Below are 18,965 nucleotides of genomic sequence, written 5' to 3' on the forward strand. Positions count from 1 at the left end.
CTTTGAAAATTCCCTTAGTCTAGAAGTCTCTGAAGTTGTTACTCTAGCCTCTTCTTCTTTTATCTACAATCCCACCTCAACAACATTATTTTTTTTCTTTTTTTAATTAATTTATTTTTTTAATTGAAGGATAATTGCTTCACAGAGTCTTTGTTGTTTTCTATCAAACCGCAACATGAATCATATGTCCCCTCCCTTCTGACCCTCCCTCCCATCTCCCTCCCCACCCCACCCCTCTAGGTTGATACAGAGCCCCTGTTTGAGTTTCCTGAGCCAGAGAGCAAATTCCCATTGGCTGTCTATTTTACATATGATGATATAAGTTTCCATGTCACTCTTTCCATACATCTCACCCTCTCCTCCCCTCTCCCCTCGTCCATAAGTCTGAACAACATCATTTGTAGTTGTCTGATAAATAACTGAAGGACAAGGGCACTCCTGGTCCCCTGAGGCTGCCAAACAACATACCACAAACCGGGGAGCTTAAACTAGTTGTCTCTCGTTTCTAGAAGCTGGAAATTCAAAATCAAGATGTGGGCAGAGTCATGGTCCCTCAGGGACCTATAAAGAAATCCTCCCTTGTCTTTCCCTAGCTTCACATGCTTTGCTGACAATTTGGTGTCCCCTGGGTTATAGATTCATCGTCAAATCCTCCATCTTCACGTGGCATTTTTCCTGTTTTTACATTGAGCTCTTTTTGTAAGGACATCAATCATATTGGATTAGAGATCCCACCTACCCCCATAGGGCCTCATCTTAACTAATTATATCTGCAACAATTTTCAAACCAGGTAACATTCTGAGGGGCTGGGAGTTGGGACTCTCTTTTTTGTAGGGGTACCATTCAACCCACAACAAGAGCATAGCCAGAAATTCTAACCTTTGAATTCAATCACATCTTTCAATCCTCACCTGACCACCGCAACCCACCTGCTGAGAATTCTTGACTTTCTCTTTCAGCTACAGTGATTCAATCCTGCTAGCCCCAGTTGTCCTAACTCAGACAAATTTTAAGCCAAATAACTGTAAACTTCAAAGAAACATCTATATCAGGAGTTAGCAAAGAATGAAGATTTTAGAATCTTACCCCCAGAGATCCTGATTTAGTGGTTCGAGTTGATCAGTGCCAATGCAGATAGTCAAGGGACCACACTTTGGGAAGCACTAATCCAGACAATAGTGTTATAAGGCACGTTTCTCAGGAAGGAGCAATCTGTGGCATAGCCCACCTCATTACTCAACATGCAGGCAGCTGCTCATCAAGCCAAAAGTCTTAGAAAAGGCTGTCTGCAGAGAACTGGAGTTTTCTTGATAAGTTCTCTGGAAAGTTAGATTAATACCACTTCAGAGTTTAAATCCCACTCTTAGAGGATCACAGAATTGAACTGGTTTCATTTTTTAATTAGTAATTCAATTGTGTCTTCAATTTTCACAGGCTGCAAATTCCCTCAAGGTCTAAAGTAGGACACTGCAGGAATCTATTCTACATTAATAAAGCTTGGACCAGAGGTTGCTTTTTTATCCCAAGAAATAAAATTAAAAGACAACAGCTGGTATGTGTTAAAATCCCACTACTTGCCAGCATTTTTCTGGACACTACTGATATAGCATTGAACAAAATAGACATAATCCCTGTTATTGCAGAGCTTTAATTCTCATTAATGGGAGATGACTGAGAAGCAGGAAAAATTAGTAAAATATGTGAAAACTCCAGGATGATAGACATTTCCGACTGTTTCATTTAATACTGCATTCCAAGTGCCTAGAATAGTCATTGGCATATAGCAGGGTCAACAAATGTATGTGTGGGTGCATGCTAAATTGCTTCATTTGTGTTCAACACTTTGCAATCTGATGGATCATGGCCCACCAGACTCCTCTGACCATGGGATTCTCCAGGCAAAAATACTGGAGTGGGTTGCCATGCCCTCCCCCTGGGGATCTTCCTGACTGAGGGATCAAATCCACATCTCTAACGTCTCCTGCATTGGCAGGGGCGTTCTTTGCCACTGGCACAACCTGCATATGTTGACTACCAAATAGTGATAAGTACAATGGCAAAATAAGGTAGGAATATGGAATAAAGAGTGGGAGGGGGGTATAATTTTAAATGAGAGAATCAAGAAAAGGTTCATAGAGAAAAGGGTCTTTGCAGTAAAGATCTTAAGGAAGTGAGGATGCAAGTCATGTGTGTACCTGAGAAAGAAAGGGGCCGGAACTCAGCCTATGCAAGAGCCCTGAGGTAGGAGCAGACTTGGTATATTCAAGGAATAGGGTGGAGACAAGGAAAGGAGAGAGAGAGAAGTCGGAACGTGGAAAGATAAGGGCATGATGGATGGACAGATTGGAAAGAGTGAAGTGTACCCCTGTAATGAGCTTGGCATTTGCCCTGAAAAGGGAAGACATCAAGGGTTTAAACAATGGAGTGATAGAAACTACTCATATTTAACAAGTGTATATTCAACTGCTGTGTTTTGAATACACTGAAGTGCATAAGCAGGAAGTCATCGCAAAAACCCACAAAAAATGAGTGTCTTGGAACAGTAGTAGTAATAGGATAAGAAGGAATAGGATTCTAGGTGTATTTTGAAGACTTGGGCAACAGGATTTGCTGATGGATGGAATTTCAGATGTGAGAAAAAGAAAGTAGTTGAAGATGTAGCCGGGCAAATGGGTGACAAAGGGAAATAGAAATGTTCTGTATATTGATTGTGGCGGTGGTTTCATGACATGTACATCGGTCGAAATTCATTGAATTGTGCACTTTAAATGGACAGTCTAATGAGCATAAATTATATCTCAAAAGTTGATTAAAATTTTTTTAAAGAGGATAAAGCTAGGGGTTTTATCTTAAGTGACCAAAATAATAGAGCTGCAATTTACATAAATGAGAAGGACAAAAAGAGAAAGCTATGAGTGAGAACTCACTACCGTCTCCTCATCGAAACTGAGGTCTAAAAATAAATAAAAAAAAAAGAGAGAGAAAGCTATTTTGTTGATGGGGAAATAGCAGGAGCTGAAATGCACGTTGAACTTGAAATACCTATAAGATATGGAAGCAGAGATGTTAAACAGACAGTCAGATATAAAAATCTGGGGTTCAAGAAATAAGCCAGGCTGGAAATAGACATATGGAAGTCATAACACATAGATAAAGCCATAAGGCTGTATAAGATTATTACAAGACTGAGTATAGATAGAAAATAGATGAGAGCTAAGGACCAGTCCCTGGGATGCTCCAGCATTAAGAGGTCGTGAAGATGAGGAGGGACAGCAAAGATCCTGAGAAGGAGCCGCAGTGGTTAAGGAGGACAAGAAGTAGAGGCTGGTACCCAAGAAGGCTAGTGAAGGAAGGTTTCAGAGAGAAAGGAATAATCCTGTGGCAAACACTGCTGATGAAACAGGCTAAATGAAGACTGGGAACTGCTCATTCACGTAGGCCACCTAGAGGTCATTACTGATAGTGAAGAAAGAGAAAAGAAAAATTAGAGTTAGCCCACATAGTTAATCCATTCATGGAGTTTTACTGCAAGAAATGGGGAGTGAGTGGTAAGTGAAAGAGAAAGTGGGGTCAAGGGAGAGTTTCCTTAAGGTGAGAGAAATCACAGCATGTTTGACCCAGCAGGGAAAGAAATGTCAGTGCCTTGAAGGAGCTAGGGGAAAATTGTTAGAGCATTGTTTCTGAGTAAGTAGGAGGCAATGGAACTGAGTGCATTAGCAGAAGTGGTTGCTTGTGTCAGGAGCCCAGAGAGCTCTTTAGTTAAAGAAACGAGGAGACTGAAGCACAACAAAGGGAGGTGAGGCCAGGGGAGCTGCCGCTATGTCTTTTTTGATTGCTTCTATTGTCCCAATGAAAGAGGAAGCAATGTAATCATTGACAGTGAGCATGAGCCAGAGGGACTTCCCAGGTGGTTCTGTGGTAAAGACCCTGCCCGCCGATGCAGGAGACACAGGCTCGATCCCTGGGTCAGGAAGACCCCTGGAGGAGGAAATGGCAGCCCACTTCAGTATTCTTGCCTGGAGAACCCCTTGGACAGAGGAGCCTGGTGGGCTACAGTCCATGGGGTCACAGAGAGTTGGACACAACTTAGCGACTAAGCTCACACACACATGAGTGAGAAAGTGTTGGAGACTTGAGAAGAGAGAGCAAAATATGCTAACAGCCAGCTAGTGGAGGGACTGGCAAACCCCAGCCCCTTGGCCCACCTCTTTTTATATGGCCTGTGAGTTAAGAATGGCTTTTACATTTTTTCAAAGTAGAATGTAAAGATAACTATAGCCTTTTGGTGAGAACAGGTGCTTGAAGAGCTCAGGGTTTTTACTCTCAGCTCACAAAGTCTGTAACATCTACTAATGGCCTTTTAGGAAAAAACTGACTGTCCCTTGATGTAGGAGAATGAGACAGTGGGTGGGCTGAAACCGTACAGCAAGACAGGCCAGGAAGGTGCTGGGCGGGAGCTCGATAGAATGTCAACCCACGGAATTCTCACACAAGCCCTGCAAGTGAAATATTAATAACCCAATTTTAGAGACACGCTAATTGGCCTTCAGGGAAGTTCAGTAACTTTCTCAAGGTCAGGCAAATAGTAAGTGTTGGGATAATGACTTAATTAGCAAATACACAGTTCCCTCAAATTCCTGTTTCCTTTCCACTCTGCCTTGCCGTGTTATGGGCGACTGTGGTCTCTTTCTCTTTACCTAGATTTCTTGCATCTGCAATGCATAAAGGAAGCAGCACGTGCAGCCAATGAGCCACCTCTCAAGCTGGACGGATGTAGGGGTAGACCTCACCCTGCTCTTGGCTTTGTGACCTTGAACAAGCTATGTAGCAAGTCTAAGTCTCTGATTTTCTCATCTGTAAAATGAGATTAGTAATAATTGCACTGTTTGAAGTTGTTGATCAGTTCAGTTCAGTTCAGTTACTCAGTCGTGTCCGACTCTGTAACCCCATGGACTGCAGCACGCCAGACTTCCCTGTCCTCCACTACCAACTCCCAGAGGTTATTCAAACTCATGTCCATTGAGTCAGTGATGCCATCCAACCATCCCATCCTCTGTCTTCCCCTTCTCCTCCTGCCTTCAATTTTCGCCAGCATCAGGGTCTTTTCCATTGAGTCAGTTCTTAGCATCAGGTGGCCAAAGGATTGGAGTTTCAGCTTCATTATCAGTCTCTTCGATGAATATTCAGGACTGACTTCCTTTAGGATGGACTGGTTGGATCTCCTTGCAGTCCAAGGGACTCTCAAGATTCTTCTCCAACCCCACAGTTCAAAAGCATCAATTCTTCGATGCTCAGCTTTGTTTATAGTCCAACTCTCACATCCATACACGATTACTGGAAAAAACCATAGCTTTGACTAGAGAGACCTTCACTGGCAAAGTAATATCTCTGCTAGTCAGCCATTTTTTACCTGTAAAAATGATGGTTTCATATGTTTCAAACTATTACCTACCATCCAAGGATACTGTGAGGGTTAAAGTTGTTTTTGTTGTTGCTTAGTTGCTAAGTCATGTCTGACTCTTTGCGACCCCGTGGACTGTAGCTTCCTCTGTCCATGGAATTTCCCAGGCAAGAATACTGGAATGGGTTGCCATTTCTTCCTCCCGGGGATCTTCCCGACCCAGGGATCAAACTCAAGGCCTCCTGTGTCTCTTGCATTGGCAGGCACATTCTTTATCACTGAGCCACCTGGGAAGCCACTGGATTAAAGTTAATATACATCTAGCACAAAAGCGACTTAGCAGCAGCAGCACAAATAAAATGCAGCATTTAAAGAGCAGCTATTCTATGGACAATAATAATAGGAGCATCCTTACACCTAAAAATATTTATTTAGAGATAAGGAACTGCAAAATGATCTCAACCATGTTTACCTGGCCCAGAGGCACAGGGGAAAAATGAAGGAAGGAAGTCTGCAGGAATTCTAGTTGTGGTCAGTGAGCCTCAAATCACAGTAACCCTAAGTCTAAAACCATCTTGATAACATTTGGCTTGGAGGAGCCCTGAAGGCCACTTGATGACCACCTTCTAATACATGGATGACTCATGGGGTGGACAGAGACATCTCACTTTGCTGGGCTGCAGGGCATAGACATAGTTATAGTGAGTAGAAGTTACATGGAGACAGTTACAGGCCATTGAGCTAAAATATTCTGGTAATTAGAATTATTAACCATGGAATGAGCTGTAGTGGGAGGTAGAGAGTTCAAGGGGAGACCAGGAAAGCATTAGATGATGTATTGCTAGAGGAATCACATAATGAGCATGTTCATCACATAATAAACTAAAGGATCTTAGATCTTTGAGATTCTTTCCAGCTCTAAAATAGTATGAGTTAATAGCCCATGACTTCTTGCTCCTTGGAAGAAATGCTATGAAAAACCTAGAATCACATTAAAAAGCAGAGACATCACTTTGCCAACAAAGGCCCATATAGTCAAAGCTATGGTTTTTCCTGTAGTCACGTACAGATGTGAGAGCTGGACCATAAAGATGGCTGAGTGCCAAAGATGGTTTTGAACTGTGGTGCTGGAGAAGACTCTTGAGAGCCTCTTGGACTGCAAGGAGATCCAACCAGTCAATCCTAAAGGAAATCAACCCTGAATACGCATTGGAAGGACTGATGCTGAAGCTGAAGCTCCAAAACTTTGGCCACCTGACGCGAAGAACTGACTCATTTGAAAATACCCTGATGCTGGGAAAGATTGAAGGCAGGAGGAGAAGGAGATGACAGAGGATGAGATGGTTGGATGGCATCACTGACTCGATGGACATGAGTTTGAGCAACTTCTGGGAGATAGTAAAGGACAGGGAAGACTGGCCTGCTGCAGTCCATGGGGTCTCAAAGAGTCGGACATGACTCAGTGACTGAACAACAACAGCCCCGACTTTGGGCCAGTAATGCTGTAAAGTCAGAAGAGCTAGTTAAGTATCTAGTACAGTACCCAACGGGGCTTCCCCGGGGGCTCCGTGGTAAAGAATCCGCCTGCAGTGCAGGAGAGAGACCTCAGTTCAATCCCTGGGCCGAGAAGTTCCCCTCGAGGAGGGCATGGCAGCCCACTCCAGTAACCTTGCCTGGAGAATCCCATGAACAGAGGAGCCTGGTGGGCTCCAGTCCATGGGGTCACAGAGTCGGACACGGCTGAAGTGACTGAGGATGCAGGCACGCATAGTGCCTCATACAGAGCAAGCATCTAATGAATGTTTGACCCTTTCCTCATGACTCCTCTGTTCCTGAATGCAGGAAGTCTTACGATACTGTCTTATCATTCAGCAGTTGTATTCCGTCTCTCCTTTATCTCATTCTGTTTGATTTATCATCTATCTGCTAATTAAGAAACAGAGGAAGGAAGAGCTGATTTTAAAGCAACAAGTTTAAGCTCAAATTTGAATCCAAATCCATTGTCATGAAACTGTTATCATATCACAGTCAGTATTTTATATTTAAACTGGCTTTTCCAAGAATAGATCACTGGGATTTATATCACCATTAGGGAAAGAAGTTGTTTTCTGAGAATAGATTGAAAATAAGCAATTGTCATTTGAAAGATATTTAGATCACTCACAGATAGATGGAATAGAAATGCTACCTACTTTAGTCTGATTGATCAAAAAAGCCATCCACGTCAAAGACAATATTTAAGCTGATTTCCAACAGGCAAGTCACACGAGTCAACAGTGGAGAGAAAAGAACAGAAGGAGCAGCATGTGTGAACATCTTGAAGTAGGAAAGATTTGCGTGTGTTTGAAAAAGAGTGACTTTGGTGTAGTGATGGTGTAGTGCAGCATAAGTTTGGAGCGATCAGCAGAGACAGATCAGGTAGATCGACAGAGCCCACAAGACTTGCAAGGAGGTTGGATTTGTTACAAATAAAATAAAAAGCCACTGAAGGTTTTTAAAGAAGGTTTATGTTCTGGAAGATGAATTACTTTTGCCTGTGATGTGGAAATGGATTATAGAGAATCAAATGTGGAATCAGAGAGACCATCAAAGAGACATCACCATAGTCTATGGAGGATGGGCTATGACCAACAACCAATAAGAGGGAGAAAAGAGAGAGTCAAGGCAGTTTGGAGAGTAGTCAGCTGAAGTTACCAATGCTTTGGATGGGGTTCTGGGAAAAGAAAATCAGGGTTTATTCAGGTTTCTGGATTGAGTATGTGCATGCTCAGTCACTTCAGTCATGTCAGACACTTTATGACCCTGTGGACTGTAGTCCGCCAGGCTCCTCAGTCCATGGGATTCTCCAGGCAGGAATACTGGAGTGGGTTGCCATGTTCTCCTCCAGGGGATCTTCCCAACACAGGGATTGAACCTGGGTCTCCTGCATTACATGCAGATTCTTTGCCACTGAGCTACCAGGGAAGCCCCTGGATTGAGTAACTAAAGGAAAATCATGTCATTTATTGGTATAGAACAGATGGGGGTGGGTATTGACTTATAGAAAAGAAATGAGAAGTTCTATCTTAGATGTATTCATTGGAAGGACTAATGCTGAAACTGAAGCTTCAATACTTGGGCCACCTGACTCAAAGACACATTGGAAAAGACTGGGATGCTCGGAAAGATTGAAGGCAAAAGGAGAAGGGAGAGGCAGAGGATGAGATGGTTTAGATAGCATTACGACTCAATGGACATGAATTTGAGCAAACTCCAAGAAATACTAAAGGACAGAGGAACCTGACATGCTTTGGTCCATGGGGTCACAGAGCCGGACACAACTTAGTGACTGAACAACAACAATCTTAGATGTATATGATTTGAAGTGTCTGTAAGACATACAGACAGGTTGAGCTGTCAGGTAAGCAAAGTTGCATATGGTGCTCAGAAAAAAAAAAAAATCATCTAGGTTGGAGATATAAACTTCGGAGTCTTGAGTAATAATGATTTTTAAAAAACAGAGAATTAATGGGATCACTCAGGGAGAAAGAGTAAAAGGAAAAGGAAAGAGGATCCACAACTTAAACCAGAGGAATGCCATTACTTCAAGGGAGGAAGAGGAGCCAGCTGAGAAAGAAAACTGACTGAGGAAGTCAGTGTGTTTGGAAAATTAGAAAACAATAGGGTAATGATAGCCAAGAGAAGAGAGTGTTTCAAGAAGTAAATGGCCAACCCCATCAAATACCCAAGGGGTGGATAAGAGGACAGAGAAGGAGGCATTGCAAATAGCTGTGTGAGGATTGTCAGTGATCCTGAGACAAGAAATTTCAGTAAAGTGGTGAGGCGGTGTAGAAGCCATACTGGAATACATTATAGAAAAGCTCAGCAGGTGGAACCAGTGAACAATACAGTTAACAATCCTTGAGAATTTGGGTTATACGGAATAACGGAAAATGAGTGAAATTAATCCTCAAGGAGCTGTGGGACCTAGGCTTGTTTGTTTCTAAGATGAAGATGGAAAATTAGAACCTGGTTGCAAAACTGATCTGGCAGAGGAACTTCCCTGGTGGTCCCATGGCTAAAACTCCATGCTCCCGGCGCAGGGGACCTGGGTTCAGTCCCTGGTCAGGGAACTGAATCCCACACGCTGCAGCTGAAACTTCACCTGCCTCAACTAAAAGTTCACATGTCACAACTAAGACCCAGTGCAGCCAAGCAAATAAATAAATGTTTTTTTTAAACCTGATCTGGGTGCTTAGGGCTGGTGCACTGGGAAGACCCAGAGGGATCCGATGGGGAGAGAGGTGGGAGGGGGGATTGGGATGGGGAACACATGTACACCCATGGCTGATTTATGTCAATGTATGGCAAAAACCACTACAATATTGTAAAGTAATTAGCCTCCAGCTAATAAAAATAAATGAAAAAAAAAATCACCTGGAAAATAAAATAAAATAAACAGTGTCAACATACCAAAAAATAAATAAATAAACAAACCTGATCTGGGAAAGAATAGAAAATTTCATAAAAGTGGATAACCAAAGTGAAATTTTTACAAGTCAAAGAGCACTGGATCCAGAGGGTAAAGGCAAGACCTATAATTGGCCAAGATGAACAAAGTGCCCTCCATCATGAAGGAAGTGAAAAGGTAAAGTTAGCACCTTATGAGGGTTGTTGTCCTTGTTAGCCACTCAGTCATGTCTGACTCTTGGCAACCCATGGACTGCAGCACACCAGAGTTCCTTGTCCTTCACCATCTCCTGGAGTTTGCGCAAACTCATGCTCATTGAGTAAGTGACGCCATCCAACCATCTCATCCACTGTCGGCCCCTTCTCCTCCTGTCCTCAGTCTTTCCCAGCATCAGAGTCTTTTCCAATGAGTCGGCTCTTCACATCAGATGACCAAAGTATTGGAGCTTCAGCTTCAGCATCAGTCCTTCCAATGCATATTCAGGGTTGATTTCCTTTAGGGTTGACTGGTTTGATCTCCTTGCTGTCCAAGAGACTTTCAAGACTCTTCTCCAGCACCTTAATTTGAAAGCATCAATTCTTTGGTGCTTAGCCTTTTTTTTATGGTCCAACTCTCTCATCTCTACATGACTACTGGACCACAGAGAATAATCAAACAAATACAAAATGCAGGAAATCAACAGGAAAAATGACTCATGTCTTCAACAAATAAATGGCTTATTAAAAAAAACAAGAGGCTGGAGAGGAGGAAACTGTTAAACAATAATAGAAGCATAAACGATAAATCAGCCAAAACCCATTAGAAAAAAAAAAAAAACTTGCTTGAGTCCTGATGGAACAAATAGGACAAACTAACAAATTTTGAGTTGAAAAACTTTCAACATGTATTGGAATAATATTTCAAATAATAATTTTCTTAGACATGATAATACTATTGTGGGTATATTGTTTTAAAGTCTTTGTGTGTTAGAAATGAGATGCGTGCATGCATGCTAAGTCTCTTCAGTTGTGTCCAACTCTTTGAGACCCTACCAACTGTAGCCCAACAGTCTCCTCTGTCCATGGGATTCTCCAGGCAAGAATACCGGAGTGGGCTGCCAAGTCCTCCTTCAGGGGATCTTCCTGGCCCAGGAATCAAACCTATGTGTCTTATGTCTCTTGAATTGGCAGGCAGGTTCTTTACCACTAGCACCACCTGAGAAGCCCCAGAAATGAGGTATTTACTAGTAAAGTTACTGTGGCTCAAGAGTGCAGAATGGTTAAACACAATTGGCAAAATAATGATAATTATTGCATCTGGGTGATAGTACCATCAAAGTTTATTATACTTTTCCCTCTAATTCCAGATATGCTTGCAATTTTCCATAATAAAATATTTTAAACAAAGTTGAAATAAAAAAGACAATGTGCTGTTAAAATCTGAGTCTTGAGACCTGAAGCTTATAAAGTCCTTTCAGAATCTGAAACCACTTGCAATTTTATAGTACACAAGAATGATCCAAATACCAGTGTGTACTGTTATTCTGCTGAACTGACATTCACCTGTTTGCAGTGTCTTTATAAGAATTCATAATAACTGGAGACATCCAGTAATCTGCGAAGAGCTGCTTGTCTTTACCATTTGGCAGACAATAAACAGGTTACAAGACTCGCTAAATCATCCATCCACTTCCATCTTTAAGCAGGTGAATGACTATGATGGTGGAATTCAACTTCACAGCCAATTACACCATCTGACTCAGATATCTTGAGACAAAACAGGAGAATAAGGAAACATAAACAGTGGCTGTGTGCAGCCAGATGTATAAATATTTATCTAGCTACCCCACCACTGCAGAGAGTTTTAATGATGTAGTCTGACAGCATAAACTGCAGATACCAATTCTGTATGTGTGTCTGAGATGTGACAATTTAGCAGCCCCTCTGGGGTGCTTACATCATTTAGGAGCTTCATTCCAATGAAATCCAAATGGGAGAAGCGTCCAGCTGTCAGGAATACATCAGGCTTTCTCTTCCTCTCTTTCCCTCTCCCGAACACCTTTGGGACCTGGACCGATTCCAAAAGGCCTGCAGTTTCCTCACAATGATCTATGTCCACACATGGTGCTTGTTGAACTGTACCTCTGTATCACCACCACCGCCATTTCCATCACCACTCACACACACACACACACACACACACACACACACACACACACACACACAGTGGGATTCCTGTTTCTCGCACAGGATACGACAGAAATAGATCTCAACGTGTGGTGCTGAGACCTGCAGCACCACCTGGAAACTCCTGAAATATGCAAAATTCTTGGACCCTAGGGAAGCAGAAGCTCTGGGGTGGGGGCTAACACTCCAAGTTTTAATAAATCCTCCAGGTGCTTTCTAGGCACATTGAAGTTTGGAGAAAGTAGAGAAGGGTCATGCCTATAAATGAAGGGTAAGCTAGGAGGTTAACACTGAAAGTCCTTCTAATCCTTAAAAATCTCCGGCTGGGAATTCCCTGGTGGGAGAGTGGATAAGACTCCACCTGCCATTTCAGGGTCTGTGGGTTTGATCCTTGGTCCTGGAGGGTTCCACATGCCCTGGGGGCAACTGAGCCCGAGGGTGCCTAGCGATCACGCTGTGAGATGAGAAAGCCCCTGCAGTGAGAAGCCCATCCATGGCAATGGGACCCCCACTCACCACAACTGGGGAAAGCCAGGGCACTGCAGTGAAGACTCAGCGCAACCACAAGTAAGTAAACAAATCAGTCTAGGGCTGAGTGAGTACAAGACAGTCTCATCTTACACAAGAGCAAAAATGAATAATTAAAAAATCAAAAGACACATTGTCAATGTGAATTCATTAGAGAAAACACAGAGGTGGGGTGAAACAGGCCAGATAATCCAAAACCAGTAAAATAAGTGCTAAGTGACTGTTATTGTTTCAGCATATCTTCCAAACTGAGGCTAATGTAACATTAGTTTGTGTTGAATCAATTTGTCAACAAGTGCTAATTGAACACCTCTGATGTCCTTTTCTTCAAAGCACAACCACCAATAGAGACATCCAGAAAGAGAGTCTTTGGGGAATTCCCTGAAGGATGTAGGAATTACATCATAATATGGGTAATGGGTATAAGAGACATTAGAGTAAACTTTAAAGGGATAATTAGAAAGTGAGAAAATTATCAGGGTACTCTCATCTGTCTCTGTCTAGCGTATAGAAGAAAAAAATCCATATTTTAAAAGGAACAAATATAATGGAAACACTGTCCAAAGACATCTACTCCACATGTCAGTTCAATGTGAAGTTATCCTCCTGCTGACTTATTTCACTCTCTATATATTGACAAATATATATGAAATCTAGAAAAACGGTACAGATAAGCCTGTTTGCAGGGCAGGAATAGACACAGACATAGAGAACAGAGGGTGAACAAGGTGCGGGGAGGGGAGGTTGGGATGAATTGGGAGATTAGGATTGACATATATACACTGCTGCTGCTTCTAAGTCTCTTCAGTCACGTCCGACTCTGTGCGACCCCATAGACGGCAGCCCACCAGGCTCCTCTGTCCCTGGGATTCTCCAGGAAAGAATACTGGAGTGGGTTGCCATTCCCTTCTCCAATGCATGCGTGCATGCTAAGTTGGTACCATGTGTAAAATAGCCCATGAGACCCTGATATATAGTACAGAGTGTTCCCTTCAGTGTTCTGTGATGACCTAGGTGGGTGGGATGGGGGTTCGGGGGTAGGAAGAAAGCCCGAGAGGGAACAGACGTATGTATACCTGATACCCTTCGTTGCACGGCGGAACTAACAGAACATTGTGAAGTGTTACACGCCAATAAACATTTGTTGTTCAGTTGCTGAGTCGGGTCTGACTCTTCGAGACAGGATGGACTACATATAGCCCACCAGGCTCCTCGGTCCAAGGGATTTCCCAGGCGAGAATACTGGAGTGGGTTGCCATTCCCTTCTCCAGGGGATCTTCCAGATCCAGGGATTGAACCTGGGTCCTCTGCATTGTAGGCATGTTCTTTACCATCGGAGCCACTAGGGAAGTTGTTTTTTCCTTTTTTTTTTTAATGTGAAGTAAACTGTTGCTAAACTCGAACTCAAAAACCAGTATGTCCCATACTGAACTCTGGGTTTATTGGATCCTGCCAAGAAGCGAGTTCATGAAATCCACTTCAGAAAATCTCCAGGGAGAGAATTTCTGAAATGAGGATTGTGAAGTACAAGTATGTGGGTTATGTTTCTAATTTCCCCGAGTACATATGATTTCTCATAATTAAAATGCCCAGGGTTTTTCTTTGATTTTTATTAGGTTATAAAACTGGTGGGGTAATTATTCATGTTAAAAAGAATTATTTTCAGTTTTAAGCTATCACCATATTCCAAACTCTTTGCAATTTCTCTTCATCGTGGTGAGGCTGTATTTATAAATGTAGAATAAAGTCACCCAGATGATAATATTTCAAATACTCCCTGCCTTCTTTTTAATTAATAAACCCAAAAGCCATCTTTTGCAGAAACGACTGCCTTAAGCTTCAAAAAAAGTTTTCAGCTTTAAAGTAGCAAAGTTCAACATTTTACAGTCGGCTGTTTTATTGCAAATTTATGTAGTAGTGGGAAAAATCAGAAAATTGAATCAGGAGATTCGAAAGATGTTAAAGTATGGCAGAAACCAACACAATATTGTAAAGCAATTATCCTACAATTAAAAATAAATGTAAATATGAATTTTAAAAAAACAAGATGCTAAAGGGGACATTTTCCTCCCTCCACACCACCCTCCTTAAAACTCTTACAAAATGCAAAAAAAAAAAAAATCTTATTTTCCTTTCTAAAATAATTTGCCTAAATTTTACTGAAGGCTTTTATTATTATCATGACATCTAAAGAGTTAGAATTGAATGTATTTCTGTGGAAATAAACAAAGACCAATCAAATGAGAACAATGAAGGGCTATTTATTCAGAACTTGGATAAGCAGTGAGTCCGACCACTGTCCCTGGCATCTTGGCAAGGATGCAAAGGCAGGCAGGGAAGTAGGAAACTTGATGGTACAAAATAGAGAGGCTTCAGGTGTGCTCTGACTAGAGGCTCTGGGCCCAGGAAAGCTGGAGGAGGGCTAAATCACAGCAGGGTCTCTTCCATGAACGGTTAAGGGTACATATTTGGCTTTTTCTGACTGACCCTCAGTTGGAAGTGGGACAAAAATTTGGGAAGCTGTTTTTAATACAATTCTGGTCATTTGGGGTCGACTGTTACAAAAATTACTGTGTAACCTTCTAGATTGTTTCTTTTGGGTTTTTTGTTTGTCTTGCCTTTTGTTTTGTTGTGGGTTTGTGAGTTTGTTTGTGGGTTTTTTTGGCCTTGCATCTTGTGGGATTTTAGTTCCCTGACTGGAGATTGAACCTGAGGCCTCAGCAGTGAAGACTGGAGTCTGACCACACGGAATGCTCCCTAGATTGTTATTAGAAATAGTAGTCTGACTTCAAACAAGTCAGCAGTCTGACGTATGACAGGCTGGCTTCCTGAACGGTTTATTGTCAATAAAGGGGTTGGTTTCCTGGGTGAGTTTGTTGTAGGCTGTGGGTCAGAATTCTATTTTTACATAGGGCCTGGCCATTGTCTGTTTCTATGTTTAGTTTCTCCTTTCCAAGTCAATTACAATTTAATGAGTAGCTGTAATATTGATGTAGTTCAGATTCAGAATGGGATGCCTACCTCTGTGGAAATTTAGGCCCAGCAGTCGAGGAGGTCCTACAATTCCCACCTATATGAGGACCTGTCCAGGTCATAATAATCTGGGATCTTTTAAGAGACAAATCAAAGTGAACCACCCCGGGATAAATATGGGACCTCAAAGAAAGGTTTGAAAAATAGTCTGGCACAGGCAGATGGTTTCCAGGAAGCAGAGGTAAGACAAACCAGCAAAGCCAGTAAGTTCTAAGACATGAGACAAGATCAGTTCAGTTCAGTCGCTCAGTCGTATCCGACTCTTTACAACCCCATGGACTGCAGCACGCCAGGCCTCCCTGTCCATCACCAACTCCCAAGGTTTACTCAAACTCAGGTCCATTGGGTCAGTGATGCCATCCAACCATCTCATCCTCTGTCGTCCCCTTCTTCTCATGCCTTCAATCTTCCCCAGCATCAGGGTCTTTTCCAATGAGTCAGTTCTTCGCATTAGATAGCCAAAGCATTGGAGTTTCAGCCTCAGCATCAGTCCTCTCAATGAATATGCATGACTGATTTCCTTTAGGATGGACTGGTTGGATCTCCTTGCTGTCCAAGGGACTCTCAAGAGTCTTCTCCAACACCAGAGTTCAAAACCATCAATTCTTCGGCACTTAGCTTTCTTTATAGTCCAACTCTCATATCCATACGTGACTACTGGAAAAACCATAGCTTTTACTAGATGGAGGTTTATTGGCAAAGTAATGTCTCTGCTTTTTAATATGCTGTCTAGGTTGGTCATAAATTTTCTTCCAAGGAACAAGTGTCTTTTAATTTCGTGACTGGAAATGCAAGAGGACATGCGCTCTAAAGGCCTAAAGGCTCAGAAACAGAGTACAAAATCATGCTGCATAACTAACAAAACTCATACACTGGCAACATGGCCCAGAGGTCTGCCTGTTTGGGACCCCTGTCCAATCTTATATTCAGCCTATGTGCACTGGTTTGACCTAGCAATTAGTCAGTTCCCCACTCCATCATGGTGCCAAGACAACTGGTCATTAAGTATGCATTTTGAATATTACCCCCACTTCAAAGTGAGAGCCAGAATGTAGCCTCAACCAATGACCAAGAATAAACTATTTGGGATGTAGTTTTGTAAGTATACTGTTTCCTTTCAATCTTGTTGTTCTTTAGTCGCTAAGTCATGTCCAACTCTGCAACCACATGGACTACAGCATGCCAGGCTTCCTTGTCCTTCAGTATGTCCCGGAGTTTGCTCAAACTCATGTCCTTTCAGTCTAGATGCTGGGTAACTTGTCTCAAGCTTGATCTGAGCTCAGAAGGTATGAGAAGCTGAAAGAAGGAATCAAAGAAAAGTACCTCTGGTGAGAAGAGGGTACACTTTCCTTGTTGAGTGAGGGCCATAGGAAACCATGAATTTTGAAATCACACACTATTGTCACCTGGGCAGGTGGAAGAGCAACTCCTTGGGGTCTGTAACCATGGAAGGGATATGTCAGTGCTGAAACTGAAGTCATTGCAGAAGCCTCCAAAATGGAAGCCCAGGGACATCCCTGGTGGTCCAGTGGTTAGGACTCCATGCTACCACTGCAGGGGCACAAGTTTGAGGATCCCGTGTTGAGGAACTAAGATCCTGCGTGGAAAAAAAAGAAAGAAAGATGGGAGGCCAGGTCAGAGCAGAGAATGAAGAGGATGAAGAAGAGCATTAATTCTGAGAGCTTCAGCAAGAGAACTGCCATCCCTTCCCCTCCAGGAAAACCCCATGGACAGAGGAGCAGTACTATAGTCCATGGGGTCACAAAGAGTTAGACATGACTGAGCGACTTCACTTCACTTCACTGATAATGTGACTCGGTCAAGAAGTCACGGTGATGGACATTCAAACGGTATTTCTGAGTGTGTGTTCAGAGCAGAGACACTGTCTTCACCACCTCATATGTTAATTTGCCCCTGCATCCTTACAGGTTAGCATCCACCTTAGGTTTAAAAAAAAGAGAGGTGGACATTTAACGTACCTTTACCACCATTTGAATGTTTCCTAATGGTTAAGTCCATTTCTATGGTAGTAAATTAACAGATGCTATTTGGGGAAAAATATCAAAAATTCACATATGACATGCCATAAGGATGGTAAACTAGTTACTAAATAGTCAAATAATATAAAGGTAGCTTTTAAAATACCATTTTTTTTTTTCAGGTCAATGTTTGAAATCCCATAAATTCTATGATTCCTGAAAATAAAACTGTACTGAGAGTAATTATGATGTTGTTTTTTTCTAGTTACTTGTATTTTATGGAAATGCATTACAGACCAAGATATATTTGCTTATTCTGGGAAAGGGGAATTCCTCCCCTTCTTTTGTGCATTTTTAGTTTCCCCCATTTAATTTTGAGAAGTATCTGATTGGGGCGGGGGGGTGGGGGGGGAGGCGGTGCAGGGTTCCCTGGTAGCTCAGCTGGTAAAGAATCTGCCTGCACTGCAGGAAACTCTGGTTTGATTCCGGGGTTGGGAAGATCCACTGGAGGAGAAGAGATAGGTTACCCACCCCAGTATTCTTGGGCTTCCCTGGTGGCTCAGATGGTAAAGAATCCACCTGCAATGCAGGAGATCTGAGTTCGATCCCTGGGTTGGGAAGATCCCCTGGAGGAGGGCATGGCAACCCACTCCAGTGTTCTTGCCTGGAGAATCTCCATGGACTGAGGAGCCTGGCGGGCTACAGTCCATGGGGTCGCAAAGAGTCAGACACGACTGAGCGACTCAGCACAACGTATATTTTGGGGGACAGTGTTGCAGTTGCCGTGTGAACGAGGTCCAATCTCAAGTCCACAAGCCTTTCCAATCAGAACAGATTTTCTCTCGAGAAAAGACACCATCTCTTGGCAATATGTTCAGGGATGTTTACAGACATTTCAAAATTTCAGTTTCAGAGCTTTCCAACTTAACTCTTTTTTTTAAGGCCCAATTTACTTACTTCTTCTTTTTAATTAACTTTTATTGGAGTGTAGTTCCTTTACAATGTTGTGTTAGTCTCTGGCATATAGCAAAGTGAGTCGCGTTTACACATACATATATCCACTCTTCTTTAGATGTCCTTCCCATTTAGATCCCCACAGGTCATGGAGTAAGGTTCCCGGTGCTAAACAGTAGGTTCTCATTAGCTATTTGTTTTATACACAGTATCAATAATGCACACATGTCAATCCCAACCTCCCAATTGATCCCATACCCCTCTCCCCCTACCTTGGTGTCCATAAGTTTGTTCCCTACATCTTTGTCTCTATTTCTGCTTTGTCAGTAAGTTCATCAATACCACTTTTCTGGATTTCACACATAAGAGATATTATATATTTGTTTTTCTCTTTCTAACTTACTTCACTCTGTATGAGAGTCTCTAGGTCCATGCCTCTGCAAATGGCACTATT

The 18,965-nt window shown here is 42.4% G+C and overlaps 1 long non-coding RNA gene across 1 annotated transcript in view; it reads right to left on the minus strand.

Annotated features, from left to right (window-relative positions):
* Positions 1-14,766: 14,766 nt before the first annotated feature.
* Positions 14,767-18,965, minus strand: part of LOC133049935 (uncharacterized) — a 28,298-nt gene continuing 24,099 nt past the window's right edge. The window contains exons 4-5 of the long non-coding RNA XR_009691497.1: positions 16,985-17,175; positions 14,767-16,874 (exon numbers count right to left, since the gene is read on the minus strand). This is a non-coding gene — a long non-coding RNA (uncharacterized LOC133049935). The remainder of the gene's footprint in view (positions 16,875-16,984; positions 17,176-18,965) is intronic.

Source organism: Dama dama, chromosome 31 (assembly GCF_033118175.1).
Source record: "Dama dama isolate Ldn47 chromosome 31, ASM3311817v1, whole genome shotgun sequence".
NCBI classification, from domain to species: Eukaryota; Metazoa; Chordata; class Mammalia; order Artiodactyla; family Cervidae; genus Dama; species Dama dama.